Below are 18,316 nucleotides of genomic sequence, written 5' to 3' on the forward strand. Positions count from 1 at the left end.
AAATTTAAAAGAATTCTTAGAAAATGAAGCATCTTTTTCTCCCTATTTATGTTATTATCGCCTATATGTGTATTTTAGTTTTTTATGTAATGCATATAAAATTATATTTTATTCATGTTCATATAATAAAATATGTTTCATATTTCAATTTTGTCATCTTTCCAGATCTTGCAGGCACTGTCATAATAGCATGTAAAATTATCTTTTCCTCTATAATATAATTTGTAATAATTTTTCAAATTTTTAGTATAATATGTTTAATTTATCAACACACACATTGAATAAATAATATATAAACATATGGGGATAGCAATGGAAATATGATTTTCTTTAAAGATTTCATTTTCTTTATTTATGAAAATGGATCCTTGCAATGAAATCTTACTAATGCAGTGGCATTTCGACATTCTGTTTTAGCTGATGTATGCAAAAACTTAATTCATGTTTATTATCACTTCTTTAATAAAATATATCTTTTTTGTTGTGTAATTTTTATGCAATATATAGTATATCTTTATTTCTCAATGAAATAATTTAATTGTTACTGGCATAAAAAGAATAAAATTGCATATTTATCTGAATGTGTAGAAATTATTTTTGCCTTTTATTTTACCAAGTTTTGTAGTAAAATGCTTTTGTTCAGCTTATCTATTTTTTAATAATTAATCTTTGTTAATTTTTTTTATTTGACTATCTTTCAATCTAGCCTATCCTGCTTAATTCATTTATTTATTGGTATTTTGTTTCTATTACGTTTACTTTTAAGAGGCCAATGAATTGTTTCATTTTTGTGATTCATGAAAAGTTACTGGAACAAATCTGTTCTCCCCTCCAAAAAAGGTTTATTAGGGGGACAAAAATCTGAAACCTTTCAGATTTTATATTACATCCAAAGGGCATTTTTTTCTTTGGAGGATTCAAAACAGGATTTGAAAAGTGATGCAGACATTCAAAGTCGTTTGACGCAAAATATTATTAGACATTGTATCATCTTTGTGTTGCTAAATTACCAACATAATATCAGTAAGAAATGTAAAGAAGCCTCATGCATAAAATATCCATGCTTGAAGATGCATGCAATGTTAATGTTAATGGAATGTTTTGAAATCATTAAGTTTGTTAATATAAAATTTGTGAAAGTTTTACAAAATATGAAATAGGTGATAAAAAATTCCAAATTTGGGTTTCCAGATGCCATATTTAAGTAGAGGACTACGTTATTCAAAATTCGATGTCTTTAGGTACCATTGTTTTTTTCACAGTGCGAGAAACATACATACATTCATGCAGATTCTTCAATATTAATTTATATCAATAATATTTTGACTTGATGTTGCCTGTTATTTACTGTTTTGCTCATTTTAGCTTTTTGAGTTTGTTGTCAAAATTGGATAAAAAATTCATTTTGTAGGCTTAAGATTTAAACCACTTTAAGCCAAGATACAGTTTATAAATGGTACGATATTCATTTTCCTTTTTACTTGGTATATAATGAAGGAGTCTTTTCTAAGACATGGTAAGTAAAAATTTAGCTGTTATGTATTTTCCTACTGTAAATTGGTCTGCGTGTAAAGTAACTGAAGTATTTTGTTAGTTGAGTTGCTGTTAAAGTATTTTGTTAAAGTTTTATATTATGTTAAAGGTAGTTAGCAGAATGAGACGTTTGGTAAATTAATAATAAATTTCACTGTAGTTCTTAAACATCATATCACTGTAGTGCGGCCATGGAGATTATTGACATAAATCATACATAAATTGATTTTAATTAAATATAATCAGTCTGATAATTTATTTACTACATAAGATGTGCTATAAAATGTAGATAATGTAGAAATATAGATTAAGTGTTAAAATATGTGGTTATAAATTATTTCATTTACATGAATTTTGCAAAATGCATATCAGTTGTTATTCTCTGAAATTGGAGTTTTTATTTTATAAATATAATTTTATTCATAGTTATTTTGTTGTAGCGTCTAATTTTTCCTATTTATAAATTGTTTCACCTTTTATAAAATTTTTCTGCTGAATTGCCTGAATGTATTGAAGTTTCAGTGCTGTATTTTAGTTTACCTAATAATACTCACTATACGTCATACACGTTTCAAGTCTGTGTAAACTTGTACTTCATCTCCATATGTGGCCTTTAAATAGAAAATAAAATAAAATAAATAAATAAAAAATTGGCCTTTCAATAACTATTTAACCGTCTGAGTAGCATGATTTTTTGGATTTTCTTATAAAGAATTGTATTTAAATATTTTCAGAGTTCTTTTTAAATTTTGATTTGTTTTTGCTGAATGTACTTTGACCCTATACTGCACATAATGAGATTTTATTATTTTTATGTGTGTGTGTCTTGTGTACATACATGCATATGTGCGAGAACAGATCAGATTAGATGGAGGGAAGGAAACAGATTTCAGTTTTCCAGGACAATTGTGTTTGAAATGTGAAAACATTTTTGCTCAGTTCCCTTCAAATTAATATACATTATATATAACTTGTGCTTCTGATGTTTCTGGAAGCATAATATTCCTTTTCTGTCTTTTTGACCCCCTTTTGGGGGGTGTAAAGGGATATCTGTTATATTATTTTGGATAGTTTGAGTGGTCTGAAAGTACTGACTCTGAAGAACTCTCATGGTAAGAGACATCATCAAGGTCAGAAGGTGTAAAATCTGACAAATTGATTGTAGCATGGAAAAAAAATATTTTTCTGAATGATAAAAAAAAAACTAAAGCTTCTTTGCTGAAAATGTGATACTTCTAAAGTGAAACCATGAATCTATAACAGTTGCTCAAAAGATGTATCATGTAGATTTTAAAGTTGAATGCAATTTTCAAGACAAACAAAAATTAACTCCAAAGTAAAATTTTAGTATTCCTTCCTATTCATATTAATGAAAGGTTGAAATAAGTAAAAAGCTTTTCTTTTGTATGGTTAATTATTAGTCACACAGCTTATTCAGTCTCTGTTCACCTTCAAATTTCAGTAGATGCTAACATGCTGATAGATATGCAGCCATATTAGCAGGTCAGCTGTTACAAACTATTTTTGCCTACATTATTTCGTATTCTACTTGGTTTTTCTCTGTCCTTGTTAAAAGAATTGTCGTTATTAATCAAGATATTTTATACAGATAACTAGTTGACCTTTTCTCTCTGACTAAAATAATTGGAAGGCTAGAGCAATGCTGAAAATTTTGATCTTCAGGCTTTGAAAATTATCTGACCTGGGAGAGGTAAGTGACAATGACCTTGAGGTTCTCCAAGAATTGCAGTATGTCGGAGAACCAACAACATACAGTGGTGGCCAAAATTGTGGACACTTTTGAACATTTTTATGTTTTTGAACTTTGTATGCTTATAACGTTACGTTTCACAAAATGCAAACTTGTATATATCATTTTAAAGAGAATTTATTACTGAATTCAATATAAAACACAAAATTCAATTATTTTCAATAAAAAAAAGTTAAACGATAATAGTTATAGATATACATTAGATAGTGATGATTGCAGTGAGTTATCAGTACTTAGTAGGGTACCCTTTATTTTTGATTACAGCTTCACATCGACGTTTCATTGAGCTGACAAGAGTTTTAAGCTCTTCTTTCATTATTACATGATGCCAGGAAACAATTATAGCCTCAATTAGTTCCCTTTTATTTGATGGGCGCCTCATTCGGACAAGAGTTTTCAAATGGTGGCACAAGTTTTCGATAGGATTGAGGTCAGGACTGTTTCCTGGCCATGACAACAATTTAATGTTCTTTGTACGAAACCACTCTTTCGATATTTTGGCTTTCGAATCCTGCTAAAAAATAAACGAAGCATTGTTGGGAAAGAGATCTCTGATAGAAGGTAGAAGTTTTGGTTCTAGAATAGTGTCACTGTATTTTCTGGCATTCAGTGTTCCATCGATGACATGAAGGCGACCAATACTATCTGCTGATATGCATGACCAAATCATAACACTAACTGGGTTATTCACAGTTGCTTGAATGCAGTCAGGATGTAGCTTTTCCCCTATTCTATTATTAGCAATAATAATAATAAATAATGATTCGCGAGGTTAATGTCAGGATCAACGATGTATCTATGTGGAATGTTTTGGTTTGAGATGTGTGCCAAAAAACAGATACGCAGCAACGGAGCCAAATTACTGATCTTACAAATGTATGCTAAAATGTTTTTTTTTTTTCTTTAATAACAAGGTTATTTAGTGTCAAAGTGAAATAAAGAATTAGGACTCTCCAGATGTTTTTTTTATGCGTGAAGGGGGAAAATGAAATGCGCATGCATAAAGCCTAGGAGAAAACGTTGTTGGTGGTTTTGAGGTTCAAATTTTAGTTTATTCTGGATAATGGACATCCAGAGTTCGGACTTTTTACTGTATCAACACTGCCTTAAACATGCATGTCAAAGGCTGTTTTTTGTTTTTCAAGCTTCTGAATTTGCTTTTTGGTTTATGCAGTTGTGTAATCATATTAAAACCAGGATACATTTTTTATTAAAATCTATATCTATATTATATATATATATATATATATTGTCTACACTATTGTGTATGTGTATGCCATGAGTAAAAGTGGTTATTCGTATTGTGTATATGCACATTTATTTAAAAAGTGCTATCGTATTAGTAATTTAAATTTTATAACAAAAAATTTTTCTTTTTTCATGAGTATAAATAAGGTAACAGAATTCATAGTCAACTTTAAGGGTTATATAACATGACCGAAATAACAATTTTCATAGTACAATGTGTGGTGTAATGTGCAATGTAAATATGGAAACACAGTAAGTATTATACATACATTAGCCTGCCTTGCCTAAGATATATGCATGGATTAGTGGGACAATTTGACACTAATAAGAGACAACCTACTGCCTTCCCTAACTGGTATCAGTAGTTACTGGCATTGCCAACAAATATCTGTATTAATAATTAATGTGTGCAACTTTACAGGAAAAACAGAAGATACAGTTTGCTTTTAGCAATAATAATATAAAATATCTGTGAACTTTACAGAGCATATACAATAAAATTACACAAAGTGAACAACTTATTCATCATTCAGTTAGCTGCTTAATAAAAATGACATTAAATAAAGAAACTAAGCTCTACAGAAATAAACCTATAATAATTAAGTCATTTACATGTGCATGCAAGATAAATTGCACATTAGATAATTTGAATAATGTTGCAGTCATGAGTCTGCGTACAGGATAATAACATCAAGATACATAATATTTATTTTCATATTTTGTTATACTTTTATAATTTTAATAAGTCCTAGTTTTGTTGTTGGAAAGTAATCTGTTAAGACCTTTTTTTCTTCTCAACATAGGTAAATGAATTAACCAGTTATTTTTCAGACTGGAACAAGTGCCAGCATGGTCCGCATCTTCAGTCATTCCACAGTGGCTTATGCGATTTTTACTTCTAAAGTGGCTTTAATAGTTGGGAAAGTATTTTCACCCAACTTTATAAACCATGCAGTTAAAAAATTCTCATCGGCATCAAAAGGTACAATTCTGTTTTAGGTGATTATAAGAATTCTGTTGTCATTCCTTTCTTTCCATCAATGTGCTGTAAAATTGCACGTATTTTGCAGAAATTTAACTTTCGGGTTTTTTTCTCTCTCCTATCAATAAAATTTTAAGGATTCCATTCTGGATATGAATTCCTGGGGTGTTTACAGGATTCCTTGCCAGTGTGGTTTAATTTACATTGGTCAAACAAAAAGAGCCTTAAAATTTTGTGTTAAAGAATATGAGGCATATGTTAGGAAAAAGGAAACCCAGCAATCTGCTGTTGCTCAGCATTGTTGGAATGAAAATCACACTTTTCCATTTTTCTACAGCCGAAATTATTCAGAAAATATCCTCCATTGTTGAATTAAATTTTTTAGAAGCATTTCACATCTCCACCCCCCAAAAATTTTTCCACAATTGTTAATGACTACAATTGCAATCCATCTTACTTCTGTCCAACTTTTCTTATCTTATCTCTATCCTTATTTTATCTTTCTTCCCCCTTTAATTGGTTCATTTGCAGCTGAAGAAGGTAGTTCAAAAACAATCAAAACTAGCACTGCAAAAAAAAAAAAAAAAAAATTTAAAATTTACGTTGATTCTTAATGTTGGACTTTGTTTTTGATTGTTATTTAGCATGATATTTAAACTAAATTAACAATATTACTTGGAAACTTAGGTATTTAAAAATTATTCCTTCCGAAATTATATACACTGGTAAAATAAATTAAGATAATTTACATATTTTATCGAATTGCATGAAAAGAACTGAACTGAAGTGTAAAACCACTCTCTAGATAAAAATTCAAATCTTGTATGGCAAATACGTAAGCGAACACGTGTGTAGGCAAAGCCAGTAGAAAAACAGACTTTATAAGCACATGGAGGGTAAGACAAATTGCGATAGCTAGCACACCTCGGCAAATTTCTTGGTGTTATCTTGCAGCAATCAGTTAAATTCACATTGTAACAATAAAAATAAATAACCACCAACGTTTAGATGATGGAATGAGGTGGCGAATTATGGGGAGGCTAGAGGCAGGCCTATGGCAAATCCAGATATGCAGAGAGTTTAATTTAACTCCCAGCGTCGTGTGTAACCCATGGAAACAGTTCCAGGATACTGGATCCATCAAGAGAAAGCTTTTGCAAAGTCATCCAAGAGTATCGACGGCCAGAGAAAATTGCTATTTGTCCATTTTAGCGAGGGCTACAGCTTCTCACGGGACCTGTATGCGGCAACAGGAACCTGTGTAACAAGGGTGACTGTTTCCAAAAGATTGAATAAGAGAGGGTTGTTTGCCAGAAGAGTTAGCGTCCCGCTCACGTCTACGGACAGGAGACTTGTTGTTTGACTTCTGAATTAGTAAGAGAGGGTTGTTTGCCAGAAGAGTTAGCGTCCTGCTCACGTCTACGGACAGGAGAGTCCGATTAGCATGGTGCAGGCGGCATAGTGATTGGAGTACGGAGCAATGGGCGATTGTTCTGTTCGACGACGATTACCGTTTTAGCTTAAACACTTATTCTTGCTGTACTTTCATATGGAGAGAGCCAGGGACCTGCCACCTACCCTCAAATGTCCGCGAAATCAACAATTATGGTGGTGCGGTGTAATAGTCTGGGTAGGCATCATGTTGTATGGCCGCACACCTCTCCATGCTTTTGACAGAAGCTCTGTGACTGGTGTGAAGTATAGATATGAGGTCTTGGAGCCCTATGTTTGCCTTTTCCAGGATGCAGTGGGTCCCGAGTTCATCTTACAGGATGATAACGCAAGGCCACGTAGAGCTCCTCTGGTCAACGAATTTCTCGAGAGTGAAGATATTTGCAGGATGGATTGGTCAACCAGATCTCTAGACCTGAACCTTATAGAGCATGTCTGGGACGCTCTGGGGAGGGCTCTGAGAGCCGTTCAGGAACTGAAAACAGCATTGCTGAATGAGTGGGACCAATTGCCACGGCACTGATAAACTGCCATATTTGCAGTATGACATCATGCTGCGAGGCCTGTATGGCTGTAAGAGAGGACCATACCCCCTATTAACTCATTTCTTTTGTGTCTTCTGCAACCGCTGTTTCAGACTCCCTCGAGTGTTACACACGAACGTGTGTGTCTATTATAACTGTTGAATTTTATTTTGTTTGTATTATATAAACCTATGTTCATACCAAATTTTATTAAAATCTGTCTAGTAGTTATGAAGATCGTAGATCAAATATGAAAATTCTCTTAATTTCTTACACCAGTATAGTTAAATGTTTAAGCTATAAATACTTTATTGCTTGCCTCGTTTAGTCATTTATATTAGTATACATTATGATTAAATGAAACAAGCAGTAAATTATTTATAACTTATTTAACTTGCTAACTTATTATTTACTATGTATATATAGTAAAGAATAATTGAATTAATATTCTCCCTGCAACTATAAGTGATGCACTGAGCAGTTGTATAATTTTAACTGCATGAACTCTTCCCCCCCTTGGTATTTTGTATGTATTCTGAAATTATATTTTTCTTCACTTAGGGATCAGAAAAAAAAGTGTTATTGGAAGACAAGCTTCATATACAGCTAAAAAATCTGTGGATGGATATAACATGTACCATTGCTGTTTTTGTGGATATTTTTCCAAATATAAAACAAATATTCGTCATCATGTTTTCATTCATACTGGAGAAAGACCATATCAGTGCAGAATATGTGGTCAGAAGTTCAGACGAAATGAACATTTAAAATGTCATAGTTTTAGTAAACACAGAGGAATAGCTGAAACTCAAAATCTGTATTATTTTTAATAAATAACTTAATATGAATATTTCTTTTGTATCTTGCCAAAGGTTGTTTATATTTTGCTAACTTTATTTATTAGTTAATGCTACTATGTAATAAGATAGAACAATAGACTATATGTGTATGAAGTGTTTTTGTTGTGTGTGTATTATAAGTGTATGTGATGAGTGAAAAGGGTTATTCATATTATATCACATGTATATTTGTTTGTACATGTTTTTATATTTTTAACTCTCAGAAAAATTATTACCATTTCTTTTTTCGAGTAAATGTAACATGTACGTTAGCTGAAATACACATTTTTGTATCTTGAAATCTGATAGAAACATTCGTAACATTTTGTGTATACATGCATGTATGTATACACATAAAATGTTAAGAATATGTATTATGTATATATATATATATGTGAATGTATATATATAATGAAGAAAGAAAAATATGCACAAAAGTTCCGGACATGTGCAGCAATCATTTCTTGATGCTAACTGAGTTTGTGTATAATTTTCAATTCTTTAAAAATTTTTAGTTAATAGCTGTCTTTTTTACACTCAGAGCTTGTCAGTGTTGGGCAAATAATGTGTAATTCAATTTAAAATTTTCTAGGTTTTCAATTTCCCTAACTAAATTTGTTCATTGGTTAGCTGAAAAACAGACTATCATCATGAGAAATGTAAATTACTTCTTTATGATTTTTATGGTACTTTGATTCTTTGAATTTTTGTAAAAGATTTCTAATTTTATATATTCTTCTCAGTTTCATGCAATAGTTTTGTTGACTGTTTTGTTCTACTTTGTTGTTTTGCTGAATATAAATTAAAATGTAGTATTTTCCATATTTTATATATAAAATTATATATATATTGTATATATATGCATGCACAGAAATGGTTCATATAATGACCTGTTTTGTCCTAAAAAAAAAGAGATAGTGTAAGGAGTAATCACCATAATGAGAATGAATTCAGTTTACTTTCATTATTTGGATATGTTTTGCATTACTTTTGGTAGTGGCAGGTTTCTGTAGCAAGCATGGGCAACATGTGTAAATGTATATATATATATACATTGGCAAAAAGTAAGAAATTTAGAACCCAATTACACAAAGACAAAAAAAGTGAAATTTAATACCAATAAATTTCATAGAAACAAATGTGATTCCAATGGGAAGTTCATATTCAACTTATCTATGTAACCTATATTTGTTTTCAAAGAATTAAATTTTTTAGAAAACCTTTCTGATATTGATTTCAATAATTTTGAACATGCTTTCAGATATATTGATAACATTATCACATTCAACAATAATAATATTATTAAAAATGGCAGCATCTACTCCAACTGTCTAAAACATAATAAAAACAATAAAAATCAATTAGAAACAGACTATTTTTATCTTAGCATTCATAATCTTAAAGAAATAAAACTTTTTGATAAAAGAGAATTTTAACTTTTCTACAATAAAACTTATGAATTTGTACTCTAACATCTCTAAAAAAGTTATAGCAAATACAGTTATTAATCATATTAACAGGATTATAAAAGTTTGCACTGAAATAGAACAACAATAACGAAATTGTAATTCTCATCAAAATGTTTAAAAAAAGGAAATACCAATTAGCCTCACTAACATTCTTTTAAAAAATCTGAAGTCTACAGCCTATAAAATTTTTTAAAAGTATGAATTTTTTTTCAGCAGCTCAAATAGAGAAGGATGTTTGAGAATGTTTTATAGTTTTTATTTTTATTTAGTTTTTTTAATTTTTTTCTTGTTGAGCTGTTAATAACATAGGGCCTACTATATTCCAGTCTTCAAGATAAACAAAAGCTCATGATGTGAAGACTTAAAATTTGTATCTTTTCTTATTTTTCTCTATACTTCCTTTTATATAAAAATTTTAAAAATATTTTACAGCATTAAATTTACCTTTAAGGAGATTTCTAACTTAACTTCAATAATTTGTTTCGCCATAGAAGCCAAACTGGTAACCCCTGGTGTCAGTTTTGAATTGGTGAACAGTCGTCTGTTCGTTATTTCAAAATTTATAGTTTGATTACGGTGTTCTTCCTTCATTTCTAGTGGATTCTATTTCTACATTTACTTTATTCAATTTAATCTTACGTAGCACAAAAAATTGCTTAACTTTTTACTTTATTCCAATTAAAGATTTTCTTCAGTTGGATGTGTTTACTATTTTTTCACTACTGGATTACTACTTCGTCCTCTGAGTAAGTGTTAATTATATGTTCTCGGTTTATTTTTGTTATTTTTTATTTCAATTTTAAATTCAGTGAAAAAGTCTAATTTTATTTTTTTACTTGACATTGAATTTTTCCTTCTGTCTAGGAGGACTTCAAAACTTTCGGATGAACTGTTATAGTTAGAAAACTTTAAAATAATTCATCAGCTGATTCTGAATACAGAAATACAAGGCTTTTTAAGTGGAAGGGGAATTATAATTGAGTCTTATGTATCCTCCTCCTGATAATGTTAAATCAGATTTAGTTTAATTCTATTAATGGTACAGTTAGATTGTAATTTAAGTAAAAATAATGTGAAAAGCAGAAATTAGTGAAAGCAAAAAACTCATCAATCTATGTTCTATAAATATTATCGTTTTGCAGGGCAAATCACAAACTTATGTTGAAGTGGAAATAAATAGTTTTCTTGCTGCATGATCTTAGACATTGCTGCTTCCATAACTATTTTGAAGATAGAATTAGTTCAACTATGGACAGATACTTCCTGTATTCGGTTATGTGTTTTATTCTGCAAACTGTGAATGGAGAGAAGATGTAAGTGCATGGGAAAATAAATGTACACCTGGGTATATTATTGGAATAACAGATCTGTGCATCCTCAGACTTGGCTTTCTAAGATTTTGTTTAGATGTCAAAAATAACACAGTACATTTCTCCACTGATTTCAGTGCTTTGAGTGGATGACAATGGTGTGTGCTTCTATAGGATAATTGCTTATGGCAGTATGACTATTTCCCCAAAACATAATGCATTGTTAGCTGTACATTGTAAGCTCTCAAGAAGCTGTACAGAAGAATTACTGATTTTCCTAGATAATGTGTGTGAGTGTGATTATGGCAAAGCCTTGAGGGCTATATGCCAAAGGGGAGGGATGCCTTCGTGGAGGACTTTCTAAGGGAAACTGGCTCGTATGCACGATTTTCCTAGATAAAATGTACATTCTAATAGACTTAATTGCGGCTGTTATACTGCACTTAACAAAAGAAAATATGTGGATGAGAGTTACGTAAGTGACAGGCCTCGTACATTTACAAAAAGATAATTGCTTCATGTTTCCCTACAGCAAGGATTGTGTGAAGTGCCATCAGTCAGAAGCAGACTGCAGTACTGTTGCATTGTAATGTGTTAAGTATTAACGTCACTTTTGTTGCTTTCTTAAAAATAATTTTTTTTTAATGTTCTGTTTACATTGGTATATTCTCAGATATTTTATCTTTTTCAGTTTTCTTCTTATTTCTTATAGTTTCTCTAATGAGGCATATTTACAGCAGATCTGGTTGAAGTGTTACTCAGTTTTAGGAACTATATTGTTTCTTACATGTTATTATTTTTTTTCATTTGTTGCATGAGAGTTATGAAGTAAAATTATCTTGAAGGATATTTAATTATCTTGGTGTAATAGATATAGGCTCTATATTAATCAGTTCTTTTGGAGGCAGAAATATATTTATAATTCTTTTACATTAATATATCATAATAAAAGAGTCAACAGATAATTTACAAAGAAGCATGTATTTTAATAGTACAGAACAGCAGTTGCTGAATTACTTCAGTATTTGATATAGTTTTTAAATATCAGATTCTTCATTCTAAAAAAATTATTATGAAGTTTACAGATAACTCGTTTGCTGTGTGCTTGGATACATTGTTCTAAAGGCTTTTTATGACTCAAAGTGTGCATTTACTGTCAACATAATTAGACTGCTATTTTCTGAAACACATAGTTTAAAAAAGAGCTGCATTTATTTCATTTATATTAGTGACTATATTCTCTCACCCAGTATATGACAAACTAATGTCTGTTAATTAAAAAAAATATCTGCATGATCATTAGGCATTAAATTTTGGATTCCTGAAATGATGTGTCTATTGAACTTTGCCGCCATATTGAATGAATTGTTTGATCACTGCAAGTGAATAAGTTAAATATAGAGCCTATATACTTAATATTGCAGTTATTCATTCTCCCAAGTTTGGTATGGGTAAGAGCTTTTCTGAAAATTATGTCCTGAAATTTTTTCTTAATCTAAATTTGGTATTTTGAATGTAAATGACTTTAAAATTCATTAAATCAAAACTTTTAAGTGATAAGTAAATTTCCCTTATTTATGTTGAGTTAATAAGCTCTGCATACTGTAATTTTATGTAAGACTGTTGATTAGAAATATTTATACTTACATAAAATAATAGAATTTTTTTTTATTAATTGAATGATACATATGAATTCATGCATATTTTAAACCGTTCATTTATGTAAGTAGAAAATTGAAGTTTTTATTTTCTTTTAAATTTAAATATTCTATACAGTTATATGCATTATTTTAATGATTTTTTAAAGATTTATAGATATGTGTAATTAAACTGATCTAAAGAAAATGTATTTTATATTCTGTGATGTGTATTTCCCCTTTCTTTTCTAGGCATAATTAATGGCATGGCTACATCCCAAGTAATCTTTAGAAGTGAAAAGCCTACATTGGGATTTAACTTGCATCACTGCCCAGTTTGTAAATACACTTCAAGTTATATAGCCAATATGCGTCGCCATATGTTAATTCACACTGGAGAGAGACCATATGAATGTCGAATATGTAGTAAAAAATTTAGGCAGAAAGAGCATTTGAAAAGTCATATTGTGATAAAACACAATTTGAATTATATACCGGGATCGGAGAAACTCATGTTTCTAAATTATTTTTTATATAACATATGGATATTGTTTTGCATTAATGATCATATTGTTAAAATGTTGAAGTTTTGTTATTATGAAATCTAAAAGAAAATAGTGTAAGGAATAATGTTAATATTAATTTTGATAAAATCATTTGCATAAAGTTTTTCTTTTACTACTCTGAATGACTATAGAGTAGTAAAAGAAAAACATTAGTATTTTATCGTTCTTTTTGATTTAAATTTTGTAATAAATATAGTCATAGTTTATTGCCCATTTAAAAAACTTTGGAACTGGCAAATTCTGAATATTTTAAACTGACAAACTCTCATTACCATTGCTGTGTAATACTAAATCAAACAAAAAATGCTATCATAGCCTAAAACAAGATGCTATAGCACAAAATTTAGGTAGTGTTAAATGCAAGGTGTGGCTATTAATTCCCAGGACTGCTCTAATAACACCAGAATAAATGACGTGAGAAACATAACCTTTTAATATGTTTCAAAGTAATCCCCATCTGCCGTAATACACTTCTGTGCTCGGCTGTAAAAGCTGTGGAAACAACTTTTAAAGTCCTCTTTCAGAAGGCTCTTCAATGTCGACGTCACATTCTTCTTGATGTCTTCAACATCCTCAAATTGCCAGTGAAGAGGTTTTTGGCCAAGCATGAGATCTTTGAGCTGCACCCTCCGCCATACTCTCCTGACTCGGCCCCCGCAGACTTTTTGTTTCCCAAACTCAAAACTGTGATCAAAAGAACACGCTTTGTGGGTGTTGAAGACATCAAGAAGAATGTGATGTTGACATTGAAGAGCCTTCCGGAAGAAGACTTTAAAAGTTGTTTCCACAACTTAAACAGCCTAACACAGTGTATTACGCAGATGTAGATTACTTCAAAACATATTAAAAGGTTACGTTTTTCACATCACCTGTTCTGGTGTTATTAGAGCAATCCTGGAAATTAATAGCCACACCTTGTATATTGCTTTGACTTGTATATAACCAGAATTCTTATTTGCTAATAATATCAGATAAATTACTTGCACTTCATGGGAAACCAAAATGCAAGGAAAGTTGCAAGCAGTGTACATCCACTGAGTATATATTCTGTAAGTTTTTTTAATAAGAAATCTCAGTCAGTATAAATAATTTATTTTTCAGTGTAAATTTGACTCCTGATTATTAAAAATTTTTGATACTGATAAAATATGCTGTCATCTGTCCATAATTTTCCTTTGTAATTCCCTCAAAGTTGAAGCAAAATGTAAAAATTAAGATATTTTACGGCTAGACTGCATACATATGCCTTCTAATCGCTTATATCTGGAAAAAGTAGATAAGTAATTATAAAGCAATATTTCAAAAAAGATTGGAAGTTTTACACTGAGAGAAACAAAATAGCAATATTCAAATGTGGTGTATCTGTTTCTAAACAATTCTCACTAGAAAGAACTACATGAAAAAAATAAAGAAATTTGGTGATTGGGAACTTTCCTAATGTTCTCAGTTTAGTGTGCTCCAGCTGTAATGTTATACATTAATCTGCACCTGCATGTTAAGCTTTAGTGTATTATTACAGCCTCCCTTTGAACAATGAAGTGTTTAAAATATATTGAAATCTTAAGTGTCATCTTTACTTCAGGAAATGTATTACATGAATATTTTATCAGCTGGTGGGCTTATATAATTTTCTATGAAAACATCTGTGTTATGCAGATAACCCTCAGGTTCTTAACTTTAGATAGCCGTTATTTAGAACTTCTTTACATAGCATTAACTTTAATTCATTTTTCAACTCTTAAATTGATTTACCTCCCTTTTTTCCCCTGGCCGTGATATTTTTTGGTTGATTAAACAAGCAGCTCACCTCCTTCCTTCTGTGATATCAAAAAAGTCTAGGTTATAAGCTAGAATTCAATATTATGCGTGGTAAAGACAATTTATTAAGTATTAGAAATAAAAGTCATACTTATATTGCAAGGAAAGCATCAGCTGGCAGTTATCAACAGTCTTGCTAGGCATGTTTAATTCTATGAGTTTGTGAATTTGTGTTTGCAGTTGTATGGCTTGTGTTTCTTGAAATTTTTGCATAATCTCATGAAAAAAAGAATGTCATGAATCCAAAATAAATGTAGAATATGACCATATCTTTTCAGAAAATGAATGTAGGGTATTCTTATGAAATGAGATATAACTATATAAGTTTGCTATGATTTATTAAAAAAACTGGTATCATACTGCGGGATAAAACTGTTTAAAATGGTCTGTCAATTAGAACAAGCAGTTTATATGGTATGATAAATAATTAATTTGCCAACCACTGGTGAGAAACAGAAAAAAAGTACCGAAGCTGTAGAAATATAAAATAAAAAAATCTTTGATTTTGTGTAAATGAAATGTATCTATCAAAAGGGAAAAAATTGCAAAAGTGACTTAGTGACATTTTATCAAATAATATTCCACAAATGGCAGATAATGCCATAAAAATGATATGCTATATTTTGCATTAAAAACTGCTTGGGGGGATTTAGGAAAGAACCTAGGATTTAATGTTTGTGCACATTCATGCTACAATATTTATGACACTATAAGACATTTTTTGAAACATGAAAAATGTATAAATGTGTATAGTATATGTATTATGTGTGTGTATATATATATATATATATATATATAAGATAAAAAGTATATAATATGAAATCTTTATTTTGCTTTATATGTAAGATAGTGAATATGTGGAATAAAATTCTAAATTTCAGCAGTCCCTGGGTCTAGTTTTTAATTTGGTTATGTCCTCTTTTTATAAACAATAGTAACACACTTATAATAAATCTGTCTGAACTGTGTCATTTGAAAACTAATTTCTGCCATGTGATTCTCATATAACACTCTTGTACTTGCATTATAAAAAAAAAAATGTTTAAACCAATAATAATATTAAAATTTAGAAAGCAAAGCCTTGATTAACCAGTAGGAATAAAATAAAACCATAATTGTATTCTACTTCATTTCTTTTCTGCTTCTGACTTGCTAGCATGTTGCTTCTCTTTCTCATTTCAAGTGTATTACAAAAATGCAAATGTAATTATTTTAAGATGTATAAATAATTAATATGTATAAAATAATTGAATAAAATATTTTGGTTCATCCTGCTCCCCCTCACACCCCCACCCAAAAATCATTAAGCACTTTTAAATAAAAAGTAGTTACTTTTCCCCACCCTGTATATACATGTGCATGTATTGAAAATGGAAACAAACAAACCAAACCATATTAAATCTTGTAGCTTTGCATATATTTATGTATAAAACACACATATATATAATAAATAAATGTCTTATGCTAGTTTACTTGCGTACCTAAATGTTGAACTGGCTGGTGATTCCATCTATATTTTCATCCATCAACTATGGCATGTTGTGCGTCATCTCCTTAAAAAATTCTGTCATATTTATATATTAGTGTACTTATTAAAACCTGAATTCAGATGTTATTATTTTTATTTTTTGAATTTCATATCCTGGCAAAATAGAGTTTCTTGAGCAGGATATGTTTGCTTCAGACCTTATGTGCAAAAAAACCAGTTAAAATAATGCACAGACGTGTCATGAAAAATTATATCTTTTCTTTGTTAAATGAGGACTCGCGTCTCCATGTGTCAGTAATTTATGAGAGAATAATACCATAGCAAATTTTTTAACCATCTGACATTACTAGTTTGAACAGCTCATTTTAAATACATGATTTTTACTCTTTTATATCTTGAACTTTAATGATTTAGTAAGCATATCATAAATGTTTAACTTATGTTAAACTAAAATCTGAATTTTAAGATCAATTTGCATTGTTTTAAATATTTTATTTTCATTATTCAAAAGAAGGATGTTTTGTGATTTGTTAAATTATAAAGTAAATGTTTGGTTTTTGTTCATATTTATGAAAAATAATTGCAGTGACCTTGCTCTTTACTGAGAAACTTGAAAATCAAAGATTTACTATGTTTATTTGCATTGACAGAGAATCCAAGAAATTGTAGTTCGGCATGGAGAAAAAACATCACACTTATAAAATCATAAATAAATATATTTATATATATGTATGCTAGAATAATGTTTTCTAAGTGTATAAACATTTTGAAGTATAATAATATAAATGCGAGTTCTAAAGGTGATTGAATCTGACTCATTTTTCTCCTTATTTAGCTTATATATTAGAAAAATTTTTTAAAATGTACATCATCCAAGGGAAAAAGTTAGAATTAGTAATTTCAAATAGGAAATGATGTCTTTTGCATCTATTCTGTATATGCATGTATATGTGTTAAAAATGGAAGCCAGTGAAACAAACCATATCAGATATTTTTATTATTAAATCTTATAATCTATTTATATATAAAATTATTATATGTGATGAATAAATAAAAATCAGAATGACATTATATTTTTTATTGCATAAAAGTATTATATACACATTCATGCTCATACAGTTTTAGAGATTATTGTTTATTAAAGATGAAAATGTTATTTTCTTATAAATGTAATCAAATTATATTAAAAAGTCGTAACAAAAAAATTAGTTTTGTATTCTTCTCTTCAAAATTTGTCCTCAGTATTAACCTTTAATCAGTCTAATGAGCTCTTGATGCACAAAGAATGACTGCTGTTTTTAAAGTCTCTAAAATAATAATAATAATAAAAAGGGAATAGCAATAAAATTTTCTGGTCATAAAACCTAAGTGTTTATTCTTCATTAGTGATTCATCTATAGATGTGGAAAGATTTATAAATGGAAAAAATGCACGTGACTAGTTAACTAGTCACGTGCATTAAACATTAGTAACAGTATCTAATTACAAGAGAAATTTAAAGTTTATAATTAAGCAAAAAAATGCAGTTTTAGATTGGCGTAAATCTGAAATAAAACTGTACCAGTTTCAAGGGTGATCTAATGCAAGTCCCTTTTCTTCAGGAATTAAATTTTTTGCTTCCAGAAAAGAGACCTAAAGGAGAGGGACATGACATTCTAGTTTTTTCTTTCCCCCAAAC

At 29.8% G+C, this 18,316-nt stretch overlaps 1 long non-coding RNA gene across 3 annotated transcripts in view; it reads left to right on the forward strand.

Moving 5' to 3' along the window:
• Positions 1-9,572, forward strand: part of LOC118202436 (uncharacterized) — a 72,590-nt gene extending 63,018 nt beyond the window's left edge. For all 3 annotated transcript variants that reach the window (XR_015039544.1, XR_015039546.1, XR_015039545.1), the window contains one exon: positions 8,072-9,572. This is a non-coding gene — a long non-coding RNA (uncharacterized LOC118202436). The remainder of the gene's footprint in view (positions 1-8,071) is intronic.
• Positions 9,573-18,316: the final 8,744 nt, after the last annotated feature.

Source organism: Stegodyphus dumicola, chromosome 2 (assembly GCF_044657685.1).
Source record: "Stegodyphus dumicola isolate Sdum_Otavi_A_Nest chromosome 2, ASM4465768v1".
NCBI classification, from domain to species: Eukaryota; Metazoa; Arthropoda; class Arachnida; order Araneae; family Eresidae; genus Stegodyphus; species Stegodyphus dumicola.